At 39.5% G+C, this 26,678-nt stretch overlaps 1 long non-coding RNA gene across 1 annotated transcript in view; it reads left to right on the top strand.

Moving 5' to 3' along the window:
• Nucleotides 1–18,540, top strand: part of LOC143886123 (uncharacterized) — a 29,403-nt gene extending 10,863 nt beyond the window's left edge. Inside the window, exon 2 of the long non-coding RNA XR_013253686.1 lies at nucleotides 18,120–18,540. This is a non-coding gene — a long non-coding RNA (uncharacterized LOC143886123). The remainder of the gene's footprint in view (nucleotides 1–18,119) is intronic.
• The last annotated feature ends 8,138 nt before the right edge of the window (nucleotides 18,541–26,678 follow it).

The raw sequence follows: 26,678 nt of genomic DNA, 5'->3' as shown, positions 1-26,678 counted from the left end.
GAGATTTTCTAATAAAAAGCACATATATTTTTCCTTACACTAGAATTCTCTCCCCCTTTGGCATCAATCAAAAAGATTGGGGTAAAAGAGAAACAAAGGGATGTAATATTCAATTTAAAGCTCCCCCTTTTTCAAGGAAAAAGACAAACTTAGAATTCCCCCTATTTGGAAAACAATTTCAATGCAATAGGGGATTTTTAACTACCCATAAAAAGATATTCAATTTTAATTATATTAAGCCCCTAGTCTAAGCACATATGATGAAAATCATATGGGGGCTTTGGGAACCCAAGATTTTTTGGTTCCACCACATTCCCTAATTTTAGATGCACATTGGAATTGGTAATGACCATTTATTCCACAATAATGGCATCTAACATGAGAGTTAGATAAGCTAGTCCTATCATAAAAAGCATGATTAGGTTTATGACTAGCTTTCTCTAAGATTATGTCAATTATTTTATCTCAATTTAGGAATCCATGGAGACATAATCTTAATCTTTCATTTTTATTATGAAGATGTGTTATTTGATTTAAAGAATCATTAAATTCATCTTCATAAGATTTGGAAGAGCTTCCCATATTTTGAAATTGTGCTAATTAGCAAGTTTTCTCATCCAAAATACCCTTAAGGGTTTCAATCTCAAGTTTAAAATTTTCAAGTTGAGCTTGAGATTTGGAAGAAGATTCATTCCTCAAAAAATTAAGTTCACTTTCTAATTTTGAAATAGATTTCTTTTTGAACTTTATTTTTAGAAATTTGAGAATGCAAAGTTGAGCACAATTCATCATAGGATATTTTTTCACTATCACTACTTGATGAATTATAAGAGGGGTTTGAATTTACCTCATCTTCATGGGTGAGTGCCATGAAGCAAAGATCATCATTTTTATCTTCCCCTTCGCTTGAACTCTTGCCCGACGTGCTTAATGCATCCCAACCGGCGGCAAGAGCCTTATGCTTCTTCCAATGCTTCTTCTTTCCCTTGTACTTCGAGAAGGATGAGTTGAGAAGGGGGCATTCCGGTCTTTTGTCCGGTCTTCTTGCAATTATAACACCTTATAGCTCCCTCAACATCACTTTCTTCTTTCTTCTTCTTTTTGTCCTTTTATGCTTCTTTCTCCATAAGCTTTTAAATTTTCTTAAAGCTTCTTCTTCATCACTGTCCGCCTCACTTGAGGATGATGAGTCCGCTTTTATCTTGGAGACTTTTAGAGCTAGAGATCGGCTTTCTTTTTCCTTCTCTTTTGGCTTCTTCTCCTCTTGTCGGCTAGTGAGGAGCATCTCATGGGTGATGAGAGATCCTACAAGCTCTTCCACGGTTAGCGCATTGAGATCCTTTGATTCTTGAATGGCGGTGACTTTTGGATCCAAGCTCATCAAGCAACTTACTCACAAGCTCATCAGTAGGATAAGATTTACCAAGATTAGCAACTTACTCACAAGCTCATCAGAGGAAGTGACCTAAGCAACTTACTCACAAGCTCATCAGTAGGATAAGATTTACCAAGATTAGCTAATTCATTAGAAATTTTAGAAAATCGGGTATACATTTCGGAAATGCTTTCATTTTGATTCATTCTAAACATTTCATATTTGCTCTTTAACAAGTTTATTTTGGAATCCTTGACTTGTGATGTTCCCTCATGGGTAACGGCAAGTGTATCCCAAATAGCCTTGGCGGAATCAAAAAGAGCAACTCGATTAAACTCCTCCGTAGATAAGGCGCAAAACAAAGAATTTATAGCTTTGTAATTTAAATTTGCATGCCTTTTCTCTACAACATTCCATTCTTCAAATGGTTTGGAAGGCAACATGTATCCATTTTCAACAATGTGCCAAAGCTCCACATCTATCGAAAGAAGATAGATGCGCATCCTTGTCTTCCAATGTCCATAGTTGGACCCATCAAAGAAGGGAGGTCTAGTTGTGGAATGGCCTTCCGGAAGTCCGGTTCCATTTGTATTTGCCATTTCACAAAATAAAAAGTTGCCAAAGATCTTATGATCTTTCCCTTGTTGAAATTTAAAGAAAATTTTACCAAAGATTTTAAGAAACAAAAATCTTTTAAGAGCCAAGGCTCTGATACCAAGTGAAATTCCAAGGGTGGTCCCGAAATGGTTACTATGATGAGTGAAAACTATTAGGTTGCTAGCAAGTTTGAACCTTTTGAAAACTCAAACCTAATTTAGAAGATTAAGAGATAAACAATGAAATTCAAGCACACAAGTTAAATCTAAAGCTGTAATGCAAATAAAGAGCAAGAGTTTAAGAGAGAGTGCACCCGAGATTTAAAGTGGTTTGGTCCTCAAAACGCGAGGCCTACTCCACTCCACGAACCAAACACGTTGATGGCTTCAGTATGTGATCTTCTTAACTTCGGCGAAGATCAATGCCGTTTATAATTCCGAATGCCTTTAACCTTGGTGGCAATCTTCACCACGGAGAGTGGGCTTCGCTTCTCCGAACACTCGCCCAATACAAGTTCTTTGAGTAAGAAAGAAAGAACAAAAAAATCCCTCACAAGGGTTTACAAGAAGTGTAGAAGATGTACAAATTTAGCCTTATGATCCAAATCCTAATCTTAGAAGATGAGAGGCATAGATAAGCTTGATTCACTCTTGGGATGTTCAAGTAGAGTTTAAGAGTGTTAGGATTAATTGATTTTGAAGTTTAGAATGCCCATATTTATAGAAAACACCAAATATGACCGTTCAGGGGCATTGTGGTAAATCCTGCGAAAATTCCCAACGGCTATAATTCTGGCCATTATAGAGTTCTCGGAGTTCCGAGAAAAAATCTCGGAGTTCCAGGAATACAAACAGAACATGGAAAATTTATACTGGACCAAATCTCGGAGCTCCGAGGATTTCTCGGAGTTCCGAGCTCGGAGCTCCGAGAATTCTCTCGGAGTTCGTAGCTCGGAGCTCCGAGAATTCTCTCGGAGTTCCGAGAAGCCTATCAGCATCAGATTTTCATTTCTGTTTCTTGGGCTTCCAACTCTACACTAAGTTGGGATTGCTATGAGGGTCCCAAGGTGTTGGAACTCCACAAGGACAATCTCTTATACATTTAGGGTGTGTGAGATTAACTTAATTATGCCTCTTAAAATCTAAGCTAAGATTGGATCGTATACAATCTAAAGCGACTTCGATCTTCAATGCAATTCTTCAAGTCTTCATTCGTCTTGGATCTTCGATGTCTTTGGCCTTCATAATGTGGTCCAATGAGATCTTCTTTGGCCTTAATCCAAGCAATGTTGTCTTAGCACCAATGTGCTCTACAACTTAGACAATCAAACACATTAGTGATCATAAATCACTTGTGTATTGGAATCATCAAAATAAGATGGGAATGCCAAGGTGGAAACCATTGGGCTTACAACCCAACCCGAGGAACTTATTTTTCCAACCTAACGCGACCCAATCCGAGTTCCATCCCAGTGGGGTTCAACCTGACCCAACCTTACCCAACCGGAGGAACAATTTCCTCAACCCGACCCAACCCAACCCAACCCAATTTCCATATTGAATTGTGTTTAGACCATCTAAATATGTTTTCCCCACTTATACTTCTTCTGCTGCCAGTATTTTTCATTGAAAAATATGCATGGATGCCATATAATTCATCTAACTATGACAATAATGGATCCAATATAGAAAGTCAGAAATGAACGGTCAATGATATAGTGATGCACTAGTTTCTAGTTAAGACACTAATGCTCTGTTTGGTTGCATGGTTTTTTTTTTCCTGGGACTTTTGTGGAGTTTCCACAGGAAACCCAAGTTTGGTTGGCGGATTTTTAGTGGGACCAAAATTTATCCCAGGGACCAAAATTTTCCCGCATACAACTGTCGAAATAATCCCATGCACAAAAAACCCAATCGAAAATAGGATCGAAAACCTAGCCCTGGAAAGGAGAAAAAAATAAGCCGAAAAACCCTACGCACTCGTCTCTCTCGAATAACCTATCCCGTCCATGTTTTTGGCTTTTTCTCCACACGAACCCTACCCTCTCGTCTCTATATCGCATGGAATAACATGTCCCTTCCACAAGCTCCTCTCTTTCCCAGTCAAAATCCTACCCTGAGAAAGAAGAAACCTCTAATCAAAGAAGGGCACAGAGTAGAGAACAAAATCCAGAAAAAATCCTGCAAAAAAAAAGGTTAGCTCAAGAAATTCATGGTGGTAGTTCGTCCTCGGGTTCTATAAGAACAAAAAGGAGTTGAAGGAAGGCTTATGGTGTATGGAAGGGAAAGGGAAGAGATTTGCTCTTGCATCTGAGGAGGAGAGCACAACTTCTAGCCCATTCTTTTCGAGGCAATCGACCCACCGAAGGGGAAAGCGAGCTCGAGTAAATCTTCAACAGGTAGAACCCTTGCTTGAATCTGTCATTTTTTGCTTTCAAATCCTATTGGAAAAATATTGTTGTTGGATAATAAGATGATTATCTCCTCAATTGGTAGAACCCAATGGTGAATAAGCTTCTTTTGTTTTCCAAAATGAACTGATTTCTGAACTGGGTTTGTTCTATTTTCCAAAATGTCTGCTAAGCTCTGACATTAAAAATGGTTTGTATCATGGGCATTGTTTATATGAGTACTGGGTGGAAGGGAAAAATCTTGCCACATCAGTGTTTGTTTGGATTCATGTGATGTTTGGAAGGGAAAAAACTTGTGCTGTTTGGAAGGGAAAAATCTTGCCACATTAGTGTTCGTTTATATGAGTACTGGGTGGAAGGATTTCATTCTTAGGCTTGTTTGGATTCATATGATAGTTGAATAAATTTTTTTGCCACATCAGTGTTTCTTGAAGTGTTAACACATACTAGAAAGTCTTGGGGCTTGAATCCCATGACTGTCTCTTCCATTGAAGAAATTACTTTTCTTGGGATAATATTAATGGTTACTTTGATTTTTCTTTTGGGTTTCCTTGAGCAATCTCCCGAACTTTTATGAAACTTGTTTTGTTGTTCTCTGGCAAGCTAATAATCCCAATGTGTTCTCTTCTCAATCTTATTAGATTTTAATTAATGGCAATAGATGCATGGTTAACCATTGCTTACTGATTGTTTCTATATGTCATGTTTTAAGAATGCATGAATTTCACGACGGAAGAGATAATTTCCTTCTATGGACAGGATGGTATGTATATAATTTTTTTTCCAGAAACAAAATAGGATTATTTGGGCGACTGGTGTTCAATTTGAATAAAAAATTGAGTCTCTAATTTTTGGATATATACATGACACGGTCACTAATCACTAACTCTCAAGGGCTTCATTCAAGACTTAAATCAACTTTTCCCAATGGAGAAAAAATCAGTACTTAATATTGTCAAGTAACCCATGTTGGTAGTTAAAAATCACTGATGGGGTTAGTGAGAGACATTTGAGTTTTGAATATTCTAGATTGTAATTACATCCTTGTGGAGTGAATCTTCCAGTCATAATACTTACCCATACTTACATCCTTGTTTCATGAATAGATACATTCATTTCCCATTTCTTGAGTATACTTATTCATTTGCAATGAGCTTACCACCAATCGAAGACAATGGTAATGGAGATGATGGTGGAATGAATTTCGCTATACAAGGGTGCGCTTTGGTTGCAGCCGGTTCCGCTAAGCCTTGGCGGTAGTGATGGAAGAAAAACAAGCGTTCTTCGAATGTTCTCCTTATTAGAACACCTATCTCACCCCACGCACATTTATCCCCTATATCGTGCGAACTGACGAGCGCTTCCATGATCTCCTTCGAATGAATGTGGGATGTTTCACAAGATTTGTCCATATATTAAGTGTACCGGGCGGCTAATTGATACGGTCCACTGCTCAGTGGAAGAGCAGTTGGCAATTTCCTTACACATCATCTCACATGACCTGAGGAACCGCTGTATGAAAGCATATTTTAGAAGATCAGGGGCAACTGTTAGTCGATATTTCAGTAAGGTTCTTGACACAATTATGAGTATGTCAAACTTACTCATAAAACCTCCATCACCAGATACACTGCAGTAGTGTAAGCCCAAGGGTTCTCCTAGGTTAATCATTCATCTTACCTTCTTGTTTTGATGCTAACAAACCAAATTGATTAGCATTTATGGATTGATGTGTTGCTTTGAGGTGTTGTGTTACTTTGAGGTGTTGTGTTGTATACAAGATTTTCATGTCATAATCGCCATTACACAACTCTTCACAACACATGACTTGTGGATCAAGGATCAAAGGAACCAAGAGCTTGCACCTACATTGGAGTCATCCTTATTTGAAGATGCTCAAGTAAAGTAGCTCAACATGAAGATCCCATAAGTTCCTAAGCAAGTGGAGCTTGGAGTTGAACATGCCATGGTGACACCTCATGTACCTCAACATGCATTGAAGATTGGAGGACAAGTCACAAGAGCCAAGACAAGGACAAGATGTTCACCCAAGCCGAAGAAGTCAAAGAAAGTGCAAAGGAGCCAAGACATTCTAAGAAGACTCAAGATTCTTATTTTTAGAATGTATTTGGAGTCCTCTTAATTTTATGTTTAAATGCACTTTCAAAAGGTTTTCAAATGGTTTTTATACTTAATATTTAACATCTTTGAAAACCATCAACACACCCAAAAATGTGTTTGAAAACCTTGGACTTAAGCCCAAAGACCATAACCCAAAAGCCCCTAGATTTTAAATTTAAAAATGGAATTTCACTAAGGCCCGGTCGACCGGGCTATGCCGGGCGACCGCGAGATGGAACCTGGAAATCCAGGCCATCTCGAATTTTATCGGGCCGGTCGACAGGGATGATCCGAGCGACCATGGATGCGCTTCTGTTTCTACAGAAGCAATCCAATTTAGGTCTAGGACGGGCGACCGTCGTGGGTCCGTCGACCGAGATAGGTTTTATGAGCCAATTTTTTTAACAAACAGTTAGCCCTCGCTGGGCAACCGCCATGTTGCCGGTCGACCACGATGGTAAGAAATTTAAAAATAGAATAGGGTGCCCGATAGGGGCGGACGACCGTCGTAGCCCGGTCGACGCCGCGGTTGAGCAAACTAGCCGTTGAGGTGTTTTCTGCTTGCTTTTTCAAGCCAATAATTTACAGTTTTACCCCAAACGGTCATATTTTTAAATACACTATATATACATCATTAAAACCTATCTCTACAAGCTTTTGAACATTAGAGAAAGATCAAATCCCATTTCTCTTTGAGCTTCAACATTTTATTTCAAAAGCTGAAAACCTCTTTGATCTTCAATTTCTACATGTTATCAAGAGGCACTCCATATGGCTTTTATTTGTTTATTTCTTGAGGTGAATGTGAGCTTACAATGTTGTAATCCGCCTGTGAAGTGGCATTGAGAGTTTTTACATTTTCTTTGTTCTTCATTGAGGGTCTTCTTTTCGGCCCGGTAAGAATTGTGAAGAAGAGGGTATTCTCTTCGGCCCGTGAACAAAGGTGAAGACGGCATATGAGAGTTTATCCCCTCGCCGAAGGCTTCGTGCAGATGGGCTTCGCTTTGCCCCTTGAGAATGGAAAAGCTTACTGTAAGAGCTTCGAGTTTATGCTTAAAATCTCACCATAATGGAATACCCAAGGAGCCAAACTTGGAAGAGTGAAGTAGGTCAAGTTGTGACCGAACCACTATAAATATTGGTGTCCTCATTGTGGTGTGCCTTGTCTCCTCTATCTCTTTCCTTCTCTCTCTTGCACGTGTGGTGATTAGTAATCTCTAACCTTAATTATGCTTATGTTTTAATTGAACAAGGGTTAGTAAATGTGCATGATTAGAATATCTAAACCTTAGCTTCTATTGATAAATCTTTTTGAACAAGGGTTAGATTAATTAGTGCTTAATTAGATGATTAATTTTTAATCTTTCATTAATTAAGCCTAAAATTTCTAATTGACCAATTCACCCCCCTCTTGGATTGTTACACCTGTATTTCATTTGGTATCAGAGCTTAAGCTCTTAAAGAGATTTTTAAATCTTAAAAACCTACAAGAGAAAAGATCTGTGACAATCCATATGGATTTTGAGAAAGGCAGATCCACCATAATTCTTCCATTATTTGATCGAACGAATTATGGAGCTTGGAAAGCAAAAATGAAAGCCTATCTCAAATCCATAGATAATGACATTTTAGATGTCATTAAAGAGAAAATTTCTTTTTCAAGAAAATGCAGTGAAGGTGATATAAAATTATTTTTCTTGAACTCAAAAACTCCTAACATTTTTAACAATATTTCAAATTGCATCAATGCAAAAGATATTTGGACTTCACTAGAAAACACTTTTGAGAAAAATGTTTGTCTATTTTCAAATGATAAAATTTCTAGACAAAAAGAGAATTTTGAAAAATCTTTTACAAAAGAAAATTCTTTCAAACATTCTATTTTCAATTTGGAAATTCAAATTGAAAATCTTAAATTGGAAATAAATGAAAGTTTGAAAAGAATTGAGAAATTAAGTCAATTGAGCATATTTTTTAGAAATAAAAATGTTGACTTATTTCAAAGATACAATGCCTTTGAGAAAGAAATTACAAGCCTTGAAATCATAAACATTGAACTTGTTGAAAAATATAAACATGTTTGTGAAAATGAAGAACAAATGAATGAAGAACTCTCCATTAAGAATCAAAGACTTCATGAAGAAAAAGATAAACAACCTTCAAAGTCTTATGATTCTAATTGCTCATCTTCTACCAATCATAATTATTGTGGTAGAGTTGAGCATCACAATTCTGAGTGTAAGCTTGAAATTGTGAAATCTAATAAGTTTGTTTAGATAAGAAAATGTACACTCCCACAAACAAACTTGGACGGAACCAAAGGGATTTGGGTTCCAAAAGAATCCCTTTAAACTAATTAGTGAATGAGTTAGTTTAGGGCTTGTGCTAAAATACTTATATCATTCATTCATGCTAGATACTTTAAATTCATTGAATACATTTAGTATCTAGTTTATTGTGCTTAAATGATCACATCTTTTTATTTCTATAATCTAAGTATAATTCAATGATATATTTTTTCCTAGATTATAGTTTTGTGCTTATTGAATATCTTTTAGAAAAGCCTATCTAAGTGCAATTCACATCACTTGTGCACTTAGCATCCACATAGCAAATCTTCAATAGAAAATTCAAATGTGAGAACCATATGTGTGCTTCCATGAAAATTAACCATCCATTTTGCCCTTGAGTTCAAATTGATCTTTCAAGTTCATTCCTTTCATTCTTGAACTCTATTTAGGATAATTTTGGTATTTGCTAGATCTTTGTATATTCAACTTAGGAAGAATATCATTTCTAGCAAAATTGAGTGTTAAAAGCCATGTCTAAAGAAATCCACTCAAATCCGTTCTTAGACATCTCTCTTGTCTTAGGTGAGTAAGTATGTTTATTACTATGCACCTAGTTGTCCTTCTAACCCATTCTTATGTGCCTAATGATTATCATTAAATGCATAAGAAATTTTGATGGGTTAAATTGATGTACTCCAAAAAGGCTTAAAATGAATATCCTCTTATGCCTAAGATAAAATTATCTAGTCATAGTAATTCTTTTTGGAATGCATGTCTCCAAGGTGTTCAGCACTTGACATTCTCTAGAAATCCTTGGATTATTCTCTACAGTTCTACATGAATATCTTTGTTTGTCTAGAGAATTGAAAATGAGTCTAGATTCAATGTATGAAACTCAATTGAGTAAAATTGAAAATGTCATAGGAATCTAGTACCATTGTTGGGCAGTTTCTCATTGTTATGGTTATCATGTAACACATTGTGATGGGAACACTTGTTTCCCACACATCTTGGTTTTCCATAGGCCTTTTGTACTTTGCGCTTAAATGCTCTATTTTTATATGGTGGTTTGTGGATATAGGCATAGATGTTTGGACTATGATTCGTGTGTCCAAACAAGGTAGACTATCTATGAATGCTCTCATCGAATGAGCCATGGATGTCTCTCTTAGACATGGGATTCTATTTGATCCCTCTTATAATGTCTAAGTCCTATAGAATTGTGCTTAATTGATATTATATATATATATATATATATATATTTATAGTTTTTCCCTTGTATGCTACTGGTACATGGTAAAGATGGTAAACTTAAATTTAAAAAATTACTCAATTTGTACTCTTAGTCCTCTTACCTAGTAAGATGGAGAGTTTACACTCATCTTTAATTAAAACACTAATTTTTTTGGCTGTTAGCCAGCATCTTAACCATAATAAGCCATATGTGCCTTGTGTGTTATATATACATATATATTATTTGCACATATTTAGGGGGAGCATGGTTTGCTAGGTTGTCATCTCTTTTGGTATCATATGACTACCTACAGCAATCATGCTTTGTGGCCCAAGGGTGGTTTGAAAATCATTCACCTTTAAATCCCTTGGTGTCTATGTGGTTGGACAGCCCTTTGGATTCATACATTGTTTGAGTCACTTACAAATGGAGAGCTATACATGCTCAATGTCTGTCCATCCACCTTATCATATGATGTGTGATGTGCATCACATATGATAAGTACACTCATGTGGAGCCACATTGCTCCATGTGTGTTGTAGTTAGGTCTTGTCCTATTCTTTAAATTTGAGATCATCTCTCATCTTTTGACAAGATCCATTTGCCTGTGCCCCAGTGCCATATCTTTTTTAGCCTTATACTTATCTTGGATAGACTTATATGTTTCTATCTCTGCCAATGATAAGTATCTTTTTCTAGAGTTTGAAAAATCTCTAGAACTCTTCTTCATAGAATAGTGATTGAGATGATCATCCTATTTCCTATGAAGTAATCTCTTATCATGTGCTCTTAAAAGATAAGAACATCTTTAATCATGATAAGATCCAATGGCTGTGCTTTTACATTCTTATCTATAGCCATTGTGTTTTGTCAGGCCGTGCATTATAAGAATTATCTAAGGCCAATGACAATCTCTTGGAAAAGGGATGATTTAAAAATATTTTTGAGTTTGTCATGTCCCATCATCTCTTCCAAGATTTTAGCTTCTGAGGACCCCACTCAGATCATGTCCTTCGTAGCTTATTTATGGTACCTGTCTCCTTCCATCGTGCCAGATGTAATAAGATGATAGATGTACTCAATTTTCCTTTGTCCATCTCTACATTCTTCCACTGTGAAGGATGAACAGAGATTAAAAATTAAAAAGTTTCACTCACTTGTAACTCCACAATGATAATAAGGACCTTGCTTTCCCATCCAAAAAGTGACAGAAGTTACATAGAAGGGTCTTAAAATGAGGCACCAGTGACATACAATCCAAAATCAGTATACCTTATAAGTGGGATACGAAAATATGTGCCATACAATCCAAGGTAAAGCACCATACATGAAGCATACAAATTTTGCAAACAAGAACCATATCAACCAGAGGGTCTATAATCTCTCCACATAGCTGAACATATTTCACTCCTAATTCTATCTCCTTCTATCCCATCCTGAGCTCTACTTAGCCATGGCTCCCTGCGCAGTTCTTCCTCCTCTAATTCCTCCTCATCTTCTGCTCTTCCACCTTGCCTACTTGTGGAGGCTGATTCACCATCTGCAGCATCAGCTAATTCATGATCGACAGCAGCAACAAGCCCATCCTGAGGCATTACGCCTCTAATGAAGTTGTGAATACAACAACAGGCTATGACTAAATCAACTTGTTTGGGGAAGGGGTACATTAGTTTGCCGTTGAGGACGGCGAAACGCTTCTTAAGCACACCAAATGCACGTTCAATTACATTTCGAGCTGAAGAATGCCTATGATTAAATAGTTCCTCATCGGTCTGTGGCCTGTTACTTCGAAATTCATTCAAATGATACCTCATCTTACGGAACGGGGTGATGAAATGACTCAGCAAGGGAAATCTACCATCCACAAGATAATACTTCCCAGGGTGGCAGATAATTCCCTTCTCATCAGCAAGTGTTTCCCCCAATAGTCTAGAGTCAGAAGCAGATCCTTCTCAACCAGCTTGGACGAATGTGAATCTTAAGTCAAAATCACATGCAGCTAGTACATTCTGGCTAGTCCACCCCTTACGACATAGAAATCGGCCTCGCGTATCAATTGGCACTTTAGCCTGAATATGTGTCCCATCGACCGCCCCAATGCGAAGAAAAAATGTTGCTGACATAGTCTACAAGAAAGGCATAATTATAAGGCTACAAAGTCAATACCTTGAAGTTAGGATAGAATCTTCGATTCGCTCTAATCTGCGTGAAACACAGGTGTGACAATCCAAGAGGAGGGGTGAATTGGTCAATTAGAAATTTTAGGCTTAATTAATGAAAGATTAAAAATTAATCATCTAATTAAGCACTAATTAATCTAACCCTTATTCAAAAAGATTTATCAATAGAAGCTAAGGTTTAGATATTCTAATCATGCACATTTACTAACCCTTGTTCAATTAAAACATAAGCATAAGTAAGGTTAGATATTACTAATCACTACACGTGCAAGAGAGAGAAGGAAAGAGATAGAGGAGACAAGGCACACCACAATGAGGACACCAAGATTTATAGTGGTTCGGTCATAACTTGACCTACTCCACTCTTCTAAGTTTGGCTCCTTGGGTATTCCATTATGATGAGATTTCAAGCCTAATCTCAAAGCTCTTATAATAAGCTTTTCCATTCTCAAGGGCCAAAGCGAAGCCCATCTGCACGAAGCCTTCGGCGAGGGGACAAACCCTCATATGTCGTCTTCACCTTTGTTACCAGGCCGAAGAGAAGACCCTCAATGAAGAACAAAGAAAATGTAAAAACTCACAATGCCTCTTAGTAGGCGGATTACAACATTGTAAGCTCACATTCACTCCAAGAAATAAACAAATAAAAGCCCTATGGAGTGCCTCTTGATAACATGTAGAAATGGAAGATCAAAGAGGTTTTTAGCTTTTGAAATAAAATGTTGAAGCTCAAAGAGAAATGGGATTTGATCTTTCTCTAATGTTCAAAAGCTTGTAGAGATAGGTTTTAATGATGTATATATAGTGTATTTGAAAATATAACCGTTTGGGGTAAAACTGTAAATGGCTTGAAAAAGTCAAGCAAAAAATGCCCCAACGGCTAGTTTGCTCGACCGCGGCGGTCAACCGGACTACGGTAATCGTCCGGCCCTATCGGACGCCCTATTTTATTTTCAAATTTCTTACCGTCGCGGTCGACCGGCCACATGGTGGTCGCCCGGCGAGGGCTAACTTTTTGCTCAAAAATTTGGCTCATAAAACCTATCTCGGTCGACCGACCCACGACGGTCATCCCGCCCTAGACCTAAATTGGATTAGTTCTGTAGAAACAGAAGCGCATCCGCGGTCGACTGGCCCGATAAAATTCGAGATGGCCTGGATTTCCAGGTTCCATCCCGCGGTCGACCCTGACTGAAATTCCATTTTTAACTTTAAAATCCAGGGGCTTTTGGGCTATGGTCTTTGGGCTTAACTCTAAGGTTTTCAAACACATTTTTGGGTGTGTTGATGGTTTTCAAAGATGTAAAATGTTAAGTATAAAAACCATATGAAATGCTAATCAATTTGGTTTGCTAGCATCAAAACAAGAAGGTAAGATGAATGATTAACCCAGGGGAACCCTAGGGCTTACATTCTCCCCATTTTTTATGATGGCAAACAAATTGATTAGGGAGACAGGAGATATTAAACAAATATAGGAATGAGTATTAAATACAAAAACAATTTAAGCAATGCTACCCCTCACTATATGCACAGGTATAATAGATGAATATAAAGCATGTGGTGCATATACAATTGGACTACCTAATCAATTCCTAAAATTCTCCCCCTTTTGGCAATAGCAAAAAGGTAGGGACATGCAAGTGTGAGTGCAAGTGGGGTGTCAAGATGAAGAACAACTCATAAGAGTTATTCAAAGTGTATATGATATTACATTAAAGCTCATATGATGCTTATCAAAATATAAAACAAGGTAAAGTGCATGATAAGAATTTTATTTTTTTTTATCTAAAGATTTTCAAATTAAGCACAACTAAATGGGTAATAAACCATGTGAGCACATCACAATGGTCTATATAAACATGAGTATGTAACCATTTGGCTCTCCCCCTATTTATTTGTCATTGGCCCTAGATGAAACCTATGTTATAGGGCATGACAAGGCAGAATGGTTGGAAAGGTGATGGGTTTTAACTTGGAACTCTTGGGTAATGAGCCGACAAGTCTCTTCCAGAGCAAGGATATACTCTGAACTTATAAAATAACTTTTTAAGTACAAGTTGCTTACCTTAGAGATTTGAGATTAAAGCTCCCCCTGACTATGTGCATATGGACTAAATGTAATAGTTCGAGCACATAGGGTAATTGAGTTGCCACTTTACACCTTTAACCATTCATTATTAATCCATTCAAAAGAATTTTTCATATAGAATGTGAGTGGAGGGATATCAGACAAAAGATATACCAAATGAAATGCATATGGTCTGATACAAAAATGCACATGGATACAAAAATAGATAAGTAAATACCATATTCATGGCAACCAAAGATCATGTATATATAGATAAAACTATAATGCTCCATATACATGATCAAAATGGAAGAATAATACCATATTGCTTTTATCACTTCAAAAATGATAAAAGTGGTATTTGAAAATCTCTCGAAAGAAGTAAAACTGAACTTCTTTTCTTCCATCAGGCACTCTTCAACTGATGAATGTTTAGAAGAGCTTAGATCAATGCTTGACTCTTTCTTCCATGTAAGGGAGCATCATTTGACAAATCTTTTCGGATTGAGAGATTGGGTACATGTTTACAAGCAATTGACCCACATACCTATCCTTTTTTTCTCCAGGTAGCTTAATTTCTGTTGGTCTAGTATTCTTAAATAGCTTGAAATACTTACATATCTGAGTACTGTTGTTTTATTTCTCTATCTATAGTCCGAGTATAACCCACCCCAAATATTTCTAGTGTTCTTAATCTGTGTAATATCATGGATTCCTCTAGTGGGACTAGTTCTGGGTCAACTTTGTTACAGAATTCTGTGTAACAGATTGCAGTCCCTAAAATGAGATCCTTGATTGCATGAATGGAGCCAATGTTTTTTAGACTGACATTCATCAGAACATTGATATGAATCCATGGAATTTGATCCATTTAAGTCAACCCATCATGGCCTCATAAGAAATATTTCAGTACCGATTTCCATAACTAGGATGGGTTTTAAAAGGGTCTGATTTGATCTGTGTTCTTTTTTGTTGCAAATGCTATTTGTGCAGCTTTTTACCACCTTGATGTTCCTTGCATTAAGTTAATATAAGGCTAGAGTATATGTCATAGGAAAAAAAGGAGATGGGGTGTGGTTATGGGTGGTGGTGAATGCACTTATGATGAATGCACTTATTGTCATGAACTAAATTGTTTGGGTGGTGGTGGTTTTTTCTGTATTTCTTATGAGTATTCTGTTGTTTGATTCCGATAAGCTAAAATACCACCTTCTTTAATATCCTTTGTCTTGTAAGTGATGAAAAGGTAAACGAAAAGCCCACAACTGTTCTTGTGCTATGACTATTGTCTGGTGGTTGTTGGGTGGGCTTCAACTCATTGTTTGTTGGGTGAACTACAACTCACTGTTCTTGTGCTATGATTATTGTCTGGTGATAATTTTCACAAACTCAGTAGCTATGATTCAATTTGAGCAATGCATTTGTTCTACATTTCTGCTATGGGCTTTGCGACTAGTAATCCAAGCCTGCAAGCTTCATTTGTCTCAAAGTTTGGTGGTAACAAGAGGAACCAACAGTTCCTATCCACTGATTCTGATACTGGTAATTCTCAACAAGCTAAGAATAAAAAATGAGATCTATGAGTAGAAATTAAAGAACATTAAAGAAGGATAATGCAGAGAAACTTGGATAGAAATTTCCAAGATAGGAAAAGGAAATTACATACTCCATGTGATCTTGCACTTGACAAGATTTTCCCACGAAGGTGTCGGATCTTGCACTCGACAAGATGAACCGACGATCCCAAGAGGAAATGCACATCAATCCATGACGGTGCAAATCTCTAACGGATGAAACCTACATCCCCTCTCTTGGAACACCTCCAAGATCCCTACAAACTCCAAGTCTCCAAAAATTACATTTTCCAAAACTACTCTAATCTATAACCAAGCCCCCTATTTATAGACATATCAGCCCATTTAAGTGGCCCACACATTAGTGATCTACACACTTACATTTATGGCCCACTCACACATTTACAAATGTAAACATACAATTACACACATCTGCCACTACAAAACCACATCACAGCTTCCATATCCAAGCCACACCATAGGTTCTCCATCTCTAAACCATGGCTAGCCAAATCTTGGCCTTTGATCAATGTTGACGTCACACCAAGGCTTGACCCAATCTGCATCAGGGGCGGACATGCCTCAACGGATTCAAAGAGAGTGCTTATGTGTACTGTACGACGGTCGTGAAGGAGACTTTCGGCCTCCAACTGAAACTGCACAGAAATCGAGAATCATGTGAAACAAATGAAGAAGTTATTTAAGATCCTACATGGATTAGTTAACAGGAGTGGGTTCGGCTGGGACTGTGAGTTGAAGAGGCTCACGGTTACAAATGACGTTCGTGAAAATTATGTTAGGGTAAGAAGTGGCTAACTACACTACTAAAGAATTATTGTCCCATCAGTCAATATATTTTTTTCAATGATAGTCTCCTTTATTGTGTAGGATAACCCCGATACAGTTGAATTCTTCAAGAAACCTTATGAGTTGTATGATGACTGGGTTGAAATATTTGGGAAGGACATCGCAGATGGGGGATTTCAGAGAAATAACAGGGACCCGCCACGGCCAGTTGTAGAGGAATTCTACACTCCCCAGATGCCACCTACCGAAGGCGATAGCTTCAGAGAGTTCCTCTCCCATGATGACTATTTGGGTCAAGATTCACAGGATTTCAGTGCTCCTCAGATGCCAACCCCTATGACACACACTTCATCGACTATGCCAGATATTGGTAGGTCGACCCCTCGTCAGGGACCAAGTCCAATGGAAACTAGTATGGGCGGTGAGGGAAGTAGGTCAGGTGCTCATACTAGACGTAGGAGGCGAGGTTCAAGTGATTTGAAGTCAACTATAAACACTTTTCGCCTCTAGTGTATCGGAGATTGCGGTTGCTATTAAAGAGAATATCGCTGCTGTTAAAGAGAATAATGAGAAGGAGAACATTCTGTGTGACCAGATCATGGCGGCACTCGAAGAAATTGATGGTCTTGATCGTGCAGCGCTCGCTGACATATATGACTATCTAAGCACACACCTGGTAGAGGGGCGATCATTTGTTTGCCGTGCGAAGGACCTTCGAGAAATGTATGTCGCTCGGTTCTTTCAGAGCCGGTCAGTTGGGAGGGAGTAAATAGAGTGACTTGCCTACTTCTGACATTAGTTGTGTTTTTGTTGATTTGTTGTTGTGCACAGCTTCTATGTTGTTGTTGTACGCTTTTAATTCTTGTTGTTGTATGCTTCTTTGTGTGTAACTTTTATCTTGCTTCTATCTTGTTCTTGTACTACTGTTGTTGTACGCTTCATTATGGTATGAGATACCACCCCTTCCCCATGTTACTGATATTGATATAATGCTTGGATGTTTTTTCTGCTTTGAATGATATAATGCCTGAATGTTCTTCTTTGTCATTCCTTGAAGTGTTATAGGTCCACTATTTATTAGCTTGATTAGCTTCATGAGTTCCTCTCTCATTTGTATGCCATTTTGTTGCCATATTTTTGTGGGCTTGTTCCATTGGCAGTAGAAACATTTGGCATCTACTCTCATGGATTATTTTGTGGGTCATGCTAAACTAGTGATCATTATTTTTGTATTGTAGGATATCAGTTCTGTCTGAGCTTTATACCTTCTCTTCACAATGTATACACACTTGCTGTTATTTCATGTGAAGCTATTTTCTTATAATGCACATTACAACTAGGGGTGTTTACTAAGGTGTTATAATCCTTTTTGGTGAAGTTTTTTAAGTTCTAAGGTGGTTTAAGTCTTTTTCTAGAGCTGAGTTGAGATGAACTAGTGGTTTAAGTCTCTTTCCTGCAGGTGAATGACAAAACAAAAGTTCTACGTGGTTTTCAAGAGAAGGCAGGTTGGCATGTTTGACAATTGGCAGGACTGCCATCTTCAGGTGAACAAGTTTAGTGGAGTTTGTTACCAATCATATGGGACTAGGCAGGAGGCAGATGTTGCCCTTCATGCCTATTTACTTGGCAGTAGTGGGTGCATACAACATGGGAAAGAGGAGAGCAGCGTTCAAGGGTATCTACTAGCGTCAACAAGTTTTGCCGGGTCAACTTCCTCTTCTACTTAGATATGGTTCTTATGCGTGGTTGTGTTCTTTTCTTTTTACTAGACATGTGTAGTGGCTGTAAATATGCTTCGGATTGTACTTAATGGTCAAAACTGTTCTTTTTTTCCCTTCACTCTAGTTATATATAAACAACGTTCTTATGGTGTGATAAAATGTCTACCTTACATGTTGCAAATAAAACAATTCTAGAAGCCAGTAATTTTTTTTCAATTGTAGTGGGCTCCACCTTGTTCTGAAATCCATAACATTCATATGTTGGGCCCCAATGTAAATAGGCCATGCCCCGAAAATCATGTTCATAGTTTTATCCCAACCATCCAATATATAAAGATTGGAGAGTTAAGATTATTTAAGATGATTACGTGGCAGTCTATTTATGGCGGGGCCATTGAACGTCTGGATTGGATCTTCAAATAAGATGAACCCCACCGAAAAGGAATTGATCTGGACGGTTTGATTCAGCAGTGTAATGTGGGACCCATCTAAAAAGAGAATAGACTACAGAGTGGCACTTTAGTAATAAGAGTGAGGCACGAGTTAGTGTAACCGATTCTGGGGAAGCGAGACGCGAATCCATTCCCCTAAGAAAATAACGTACTTTGTTTCTTTCTACATGAGTTTGTTTTGTTCTTTTGTTTAACCGGAGAAAATAACCGTAGTTAGTTTCAATAAAACAAGAAAGGAAAAATTATTAAAAAAATGCAAAATTTTGTCTAAATTGTGAATAAAGGTAGCGATTTGAAATTTATAAAAAATGTGTTGTAAGATGAGAGAAGATGGCTTTTAGGACAAACATACCCCTCCTACTTCTTTTTTGCCTCCACCTTTTTGCACCTATCTCTATGCACCTTTTACCTTCTCACCTACCACCTTCTTCTTCCTCAATGCTTTTCTAACAGTGGAAAACTCCATGGAAGGGTTTTGAAGGTTGCCATTTATAACAGGGTTTCGTATTCACGAGGGTTTATTCATGATAAACTTATCAAAAAAGTGTTACAAAATGCAAAGAAAATGGATTTTGAGCTTAAAATTGAATTTTGTTGTTTTCCCCATTTTCAAGATAAATCCATTTTCTTTGCATTTTTGGATTCAAAAGCATCAAAGCCAAGCTTCAATTTATGGTTGCCTGCATGACACTAAGTTCACAACGTATATCCCTATTATCCTTGAAATTATTACTCAATTTGAAGATAAAAATCCTTGGAATTACTCCTATTCTACTGGCTTCCGTCGGAAGTCCGAACAAAACTTCGGACTTCCAAATGGAAGCCAGTATATGTAACCAAATTACTGGTTCCATTCGGAAGTCCGAAGGTTTGTTTGGACTTCCAACGAAAGGCAGTCGGACTATGTAGTTCGGTAATTGTCATATGTTAGTACATCCTTTCGGTATTTTTTTCATAATTTTACTACTTTGCTTCCATTTTTTCGTAATTTTTCATTTAAAACTTATAACTTCTGCCACAAAACCGTAATGATTACTATTTTTTGCTATTATGTTTTTGCTAGCCACCTTTGCACCCATGTTACTTCTGCCAATCTTTGCATCAAAGGATGGGCCACAGGCCGACAAGTGGCCTCGGCGAAGGTGGCTGGCAAATTCCTATACAAAAAAAGGGAAATGTTATCAGCACTACTGTATTTTGAAGAGGGCGCTCCTAACTTTCTTAAAAGTACTATATGGCCCTCACCATAAGATGATCCAAACCGTCCATTACATGGGCCACAGCCTAAATAGGTTGTGCCCCAAAAATGATTTCCATAGGTTGATCCTAACCCTCCGATCTATAGAGGGTTAGGATCAACCCTCTAACATTCAGATCATCGTGTTAGGATCAACCTATGGAAATGATTTTTGAGGCACAACCTATTTAGGTTGTGACCCATCTAATGGACGGTTTGGATCATCATATAGTGCGGGCCATACCATACTTTTAATAAAGGGAGGAGTGCCCTCATCAAAATACAGTATTGCTGATAACATTTCCCAAAAAAATCTTAAAAAATACGGCAAAAATCCTGGTGACCCGCAGGTCGACCCGGCCCGTACGGGCCGGGCACGGGTCCAGGCACAGTGACTCGTAATTGCGAGGTCTAAATAAAACTCAAAAGATAAGATTTCCCCAAGAATTTCTCCCATTTTTTCCTCATTTTGGAGAAAGGTGTTGAAGGAGTTTAGAGGGTTCCAAGTCAGCAAACAAGGGCCCGACAACCCTAGTGGTCAAACTCCCCATTTTTGCTAAATTCCAAACCAAACAGGTTTTAAGCAAATCAGTAGAATAACATTCCCTGGTATTTTTCTCAAAAAAAGGTAGCCAAACAGAGCATAGTGGTTTCGGGGTATAAGATGTGGTTCCCTAGTGGTTATGAGGTATAAAATGTGGTTCCCTAGTGGTTCCGGGGTATAAGATGTGGTTCCCTAGTGGTTCCGGGGTACAAGATGTGGATCCCTAGTGGTTCCAGGGGATAAGATGTGGTTCCCTATTGGTTGTGAGGTATAAAATGTGGTTCCCTAGTGGTTCTGAGGTATAAAATGTGGTTCCCTAGTGGTTCTGAAGTATAAGTTGTGGTTCCCTAGTGGTTCCGGGGTATAAGCTGTGCTTCCCTAGCGGTTCTGGGGTATAAGATATGTTCCCTAGTGGTTCCGGGGTATAAGATGTGGTTCCCTAGTGGTTCCGGGGTATAAGATGTGGTTCCCTAGTGGTTCTGAGGTATAAGATGTGGTTCCCTAGTGGTTCCGCGGTATAAGATGTGGTTCCCTAGTGGTTCCGGGGTATAAGATGCGGTTCCGGGGTATAAGATGCGGTTCCCTAGTGGTTCCGGGGTATAAAATGTGGTTCCCTAGTGGTTCCGAGGTATAAAATGTGGTTCCCTAGTGGTTCTGCGGTATAAGAAGTGGTTCCCTAGTGGTCCGGGGTACAAAATGTGGTCCCCTGGTGGTTCTGTGGTATAAGATGTGGTTCCCTAGTGGTTCCAGGATATAAGATGTGGTTCCCTAGTGGTTTCGTGGTATAAGATGTGGTTCCCTAGTGGTTCCGAGGTGTAAAATGTGGTTCCCGGGTATAAGATGTGGTTCCCTAGTGGTTCCGGGGTAAAAGATGTGGTTCCCTAGTGGTTCCGGGGTATAAGATGTGGTACCCATCAATGTGGTTCCGGGGTATAACACCTCGGAACCACTATATTATGTTTCCAATAAGTTAAAGATACTATTTTAGTGGTTTTAAAAGTCATCATGGCTCCATCATTGGTGTTTAAACCTATCAGAATCATTAAATAGGCCTCGGAACCACTATTTAGTGGTTAAATAGCGGTTCCAAGACTGAAAATTATGGTTCCCAAGTGGTTGGTACATCGAAAACCAATAAAGTAGTATTACAATGTACCAACCACTTGGGAACCATAATTTACAGTCTCGGAACCACTATTTAACCACTAGATAGTGGTTCCGAGGCCTACTTAATGGTTCCAATAGGTTTAAACACCAATGATAGAGCCATGATGACTTTTAAAACCACTAAAATACTATTATAATGTACCAAACACAAGTTGGACTCTTGGAACCACAATTTAGAGTGTTGGAACCACTATGTAACCTCTCGGAACCACTAAATTGTGGTTCCAAGGCCTACAAAATGGTTCCAATATGTTCCAAACACCAATGACATAGTCATTATCCCTCCGAAAACCAATAAAGTAGTATTACAATGTACCAACCACATGGAAACCATAATTTACAGCCTTGCAACCACTATTTAACCACTAAATAGTGGTTCCGAGGCCTACTTAATGGTTCCAATAGGTTTAAACACCAATGATAGAGCCATGATGACTTTTAAAACCACTAAAATACTATCTTGAACCTACTGAAAACTTATTATAGTGGTTCCGAGGTGTTATACGCCGGAACCACATTGATGGGAACCACAGCTTATACCTTGAACTACTAGGAAACCACATCATATACCCCAAAACCACTATGGAACCACATTTTATACCTTAGAACCACTAGGGAACCAACTCTTATATCCCGGAACCAATAGGGAACTACATCTTATACCCCAGAACCACTAGGGAACCACATTTTATACCTCAGAACCACTTGGAACCACATCTTATACCCTGGAACCACTAGGGAACCACAGCTTATACCCCGGAACCACTAGGGAACCACATCTTATACCTCGGAACCACTATGGAACCTCATTTTATACCCCTGAACCACTAGAGAACCACATCGTATACCCCAGAACCACTTGAGAACCACTAGGGAACCACATTTTACGCCTCGGAAGCACTAGGGAACCACATCTTATATCCCGGAACCACTAAGGAACCACATCTTATACCCCGAAACCACTACGGAACCAAATTTTATCCCTCAGAACTACTAGGGAACCACAAATTATACCCCGTAACCACTAGGGAAGCACATTTTATACATCGGAACCACTAGGGAACCACATTTTATACCTCGAAACCAATAGGGAACCACATCTTATTTCCCGGAACCACTAGGGAACCACAACTTATACCCTGGAACCACTAGGCAACCACATCTTATACCCCGGAACCATTAGGGAACTAAATCTTACACCCCGGAACCACTACGGAACCATAGCTTACACCCCGAAACCACTACAGAACCAGAGTTTATACCTCGGAACCACTAAGGAGCCACAGCTTATACCCCGGAACCACTAGGGAACCACAATTTATACCTCATAACCACTAGCGAACCACATTTCATACCTCGGAACCACTAAGGAACCACAGCTTATACCCCGGAACCACTAGGGAACCACAACTTATACCTCAGAACCACTAGGGAACCACATTTTATACGTCGGAACCACTAGGGAACCACATCATATACCCCGGAACCACTAGGGAACCACATATTATACCTCGGAACCAATAGGGAACCACATGTTATAGCTCGGAACCACTACGAAACCACATCTTATACCCCGGAACCACTAGGGAACCACATGTTATACCCGAAACTACTAGGGAACCACAGTTTATACCCCGGAACCACTAGGGAACCAGATTTTATACCTCGGAACCACTAGGGAAACACAGCTTATACCCCGGAACCACTAGGGAACCACATTTTATACCTCGGAACCACTAGGGAACCACATCTTATACCGCGGAACCAGTAGGGAACCACATCTTATACCCCAAAACCACTACGGAACCACATCTTATACCCAGAACCACTAGGGAACCACAACTTATACCCGAGAACCACTAGCGAACCACAGCTTATACCTCAGAACCACTAGGTAACCACATTTTATACCTCGAAACCACTAGGGAAGCACATTTTATACCTCAGAACCACAGGGATTCATATCTTATACCCCGGAACCACTAGAAAACCACATCTTATACGCTTGAACCATTAGGGAACCACAACTTATACCCCGGAACCACTAGGGAACTGCAGCTTGTACCTTGGAACCACTAAGGAACAACATTTTATAACTCGGAACCACTAGGGAACCACAGCTTATACCCCAGAACCACTTGGGAACCACATCTTATACCCCGGAACTACTAGGGAACCACATCTTACAACCCAGAACCACTAGGGAACCACATTTTATAACTCAAAACCACTAGGGAACCACAGCTTATACCCCGGAACCAGTAGGGAACCACATTTTATACCTCGGAACCACTAGGGAACCACATTTTATACCTCGAAACCAATAGGGAACCACACCTTATACGCCGGAACCACTAGGGAACCACAACTTATACCTTGGAACCATTAAGGAACCACATTTTATACCTCAGAACCACTAGGGAACCACATTTTATACCCCAGAACCACTAGGGAACCACATTTTATACCGCGGAACCACTAGGGAACCACAACTAATACCCCGGAACCACTAGGGAACCACATCTTATACTTCGGAACCACTAGGGAACCACATCTTATACCCCAGAACCACTAGGGAACCACAATTTATACCTCAGAACCACTAGCGAACCACATTTCATACCTCGGAACCACTAAGGAACCACAGCTTATACCCCGGAACCACTAGGGAACCACAACTTATACCTCGGAACCACTAGGGAACCACATTTTATACGTCGGAACCACTAGGGAACCACATCATATACCCCGGAACCACTAGGGAACCACATATTATACCTCGGAACCAATAGGGAACCACATGTTATAGCTCAGAACCACTACGGAACCACATCTTATACCCCGGAACCACTAGGGAACCACATGTTATACGCGAAACTACTAGGGAACCACAGCTTATACCCCGGAACCACTAGGGATCCAGATTTTATACCTCGGAACCACTTGGGAAACACAGCTTATACCCCAGAACCACTAGGGAACCACATTTTATACCTCGGAACCACTAGGGAACCACATCTTATACCGCGGAACCAGTAGGGAACCACATCTTATACCCCGAAACCACTACGGAACCACATCTTATACCCGGAACCACTAGGGAACCACAACTTATACCCGAGAACCACTAGCGAACCACAGCTTATACCTCAGAACCACTAGGGAACCACATTTTATACGTCGGAACCACTAGGGAACCACATCATATACCCCGGAACCACTAGGGAACCACATATTATACCTCGGAACCAATAGGGAACCACATGTTATAGCTCAGAACCACTACGGAACCACATCTTATACCCCGGAACCACTAGGGAACCACATGTTATACGCGAAACTACTAGGGAACCACAGCTTATACCCCGGAACCACTAGGGATCCAGATTTTATACCTCGGAACCACTTGGGAAACACAGCTTATACCCCAGAACCACTAGGGAACCACATTTTATACCTCGGAACCACTAGGGAACCACATCTTATACCGCGGAACCAGTAGGGAACCACATCTTATACCCCGAAACCACTACGGAACCACATCTTATACCCGGAACCACTAGGGAACCACAACTTATACCCGAGAACCACTAGCGAACCACAGCTTATACCTCAGAACCACTAGGTAACCACATTTTATACCTCGAAACCACTAGGGAAGCACATTTTATACCTCAGAACCACTAGGGATTCATATCTTATACCCCGGAACCACTAGGAAACCACATCTTATACGCTTGAACCATTAGGGAACCACAACTTATACCCCGGAACCACTAGGGAACTGCAGCTTGTACCTTGGAACCACTAAGGAACAACATTTTATAACTCGGAACCACTAGGGAACCACAACTTATACCACAGAACCACTTGGGAACGACATCTTATACCCCGGAACTACTAGGGAACCACATCTTACAACCCGGAACCACTAGGGAACCACATTTTATAACTCAAAACCACTAGGGAACCACAACTTATACCCCGGAACCAGTAGGGAACCACATTTTATACCTCGGAACCACTAGGGAACCACATTTTATACCTCGGAACCAATAGGGAACCACAGCTTATACGCCGGAACCACTAGGGAACCACAACTTATACCTTGGAACCATTAAGGAACCACATTTTATACCTCAGAACCACTAGGGAACCACATTTTATACCCCAGAACCACTAGGGAACCACATTTTATACCGCGGAACCACTAGGGAACCACATCTTATACCCCGGAACTACTAGGGAACCACAACTAATACCCCGGAACCACTAGGGAACCACATCTTATACTTCGGAACCACTAGGGAACCACATCTTATACCCCGGAACCACTAGGGAACCACAGCTTATACCTCGGAACTACTAGGGAACCACATTTTATATCTCGGAACCACTAGGGAACCACATTTTATACCCCGGAACTACTAGGGAACCACATTTTATACCTCAGAGCCACTAGGGAACCACGTGTTATACCTCGGAACCACTAGGGAACCACATCTTAAACCTCGGAACCACTAGGGAACCACAACTTATACCCCGGAACAACTAGGGAACCACATCTTATACCCCGAGCCACTAGGGAACCACAACTTCTACCTCAGAACCACTAGGGAACCATAGTTTATACCTCAGAACCACTAGGGAACCACAGCTTATATCCCAAAACCACTAGGAAAGCACACCTTATACCCCGGAACTACTAAGGAACCACATTTTATACCTCAGAACCACTAGGGAACCACATCTTATACCCTGAAACCACTAGGGAACCACATCTTATACCCCGGAACCACTAGGGAACCACAACTTGTACCCTGGAACCACTATGACACGACATCTTTTACCTCGGAACCACTAGGGAACCACATTTTATAACTCGGAACCACTAGGG

Source organism: Tasmannia lanceolata, unplaced genomic scaffold (assembly GCF_043159265.1).
Source record: "Tasmannia lanceolata isolate RefF3 unplaced genomic scaffold, GAP_Taslan_0.1 ptg000011l, whole genome shotgun sequence".
In the NCBI taxonomy this organism is placed as follows: domain Eukaryota; kingdom Viridiplantae; phylum Streptophyta; class Magnoliopsida; order Canellales; family Winteraceae; genus Tasmannia; species Tasmannia lanceolata.
Note: the sequence above shows the minus strand (reverse complement) of the source record. Positions and strands in the feature narration are given on the sequence as shown.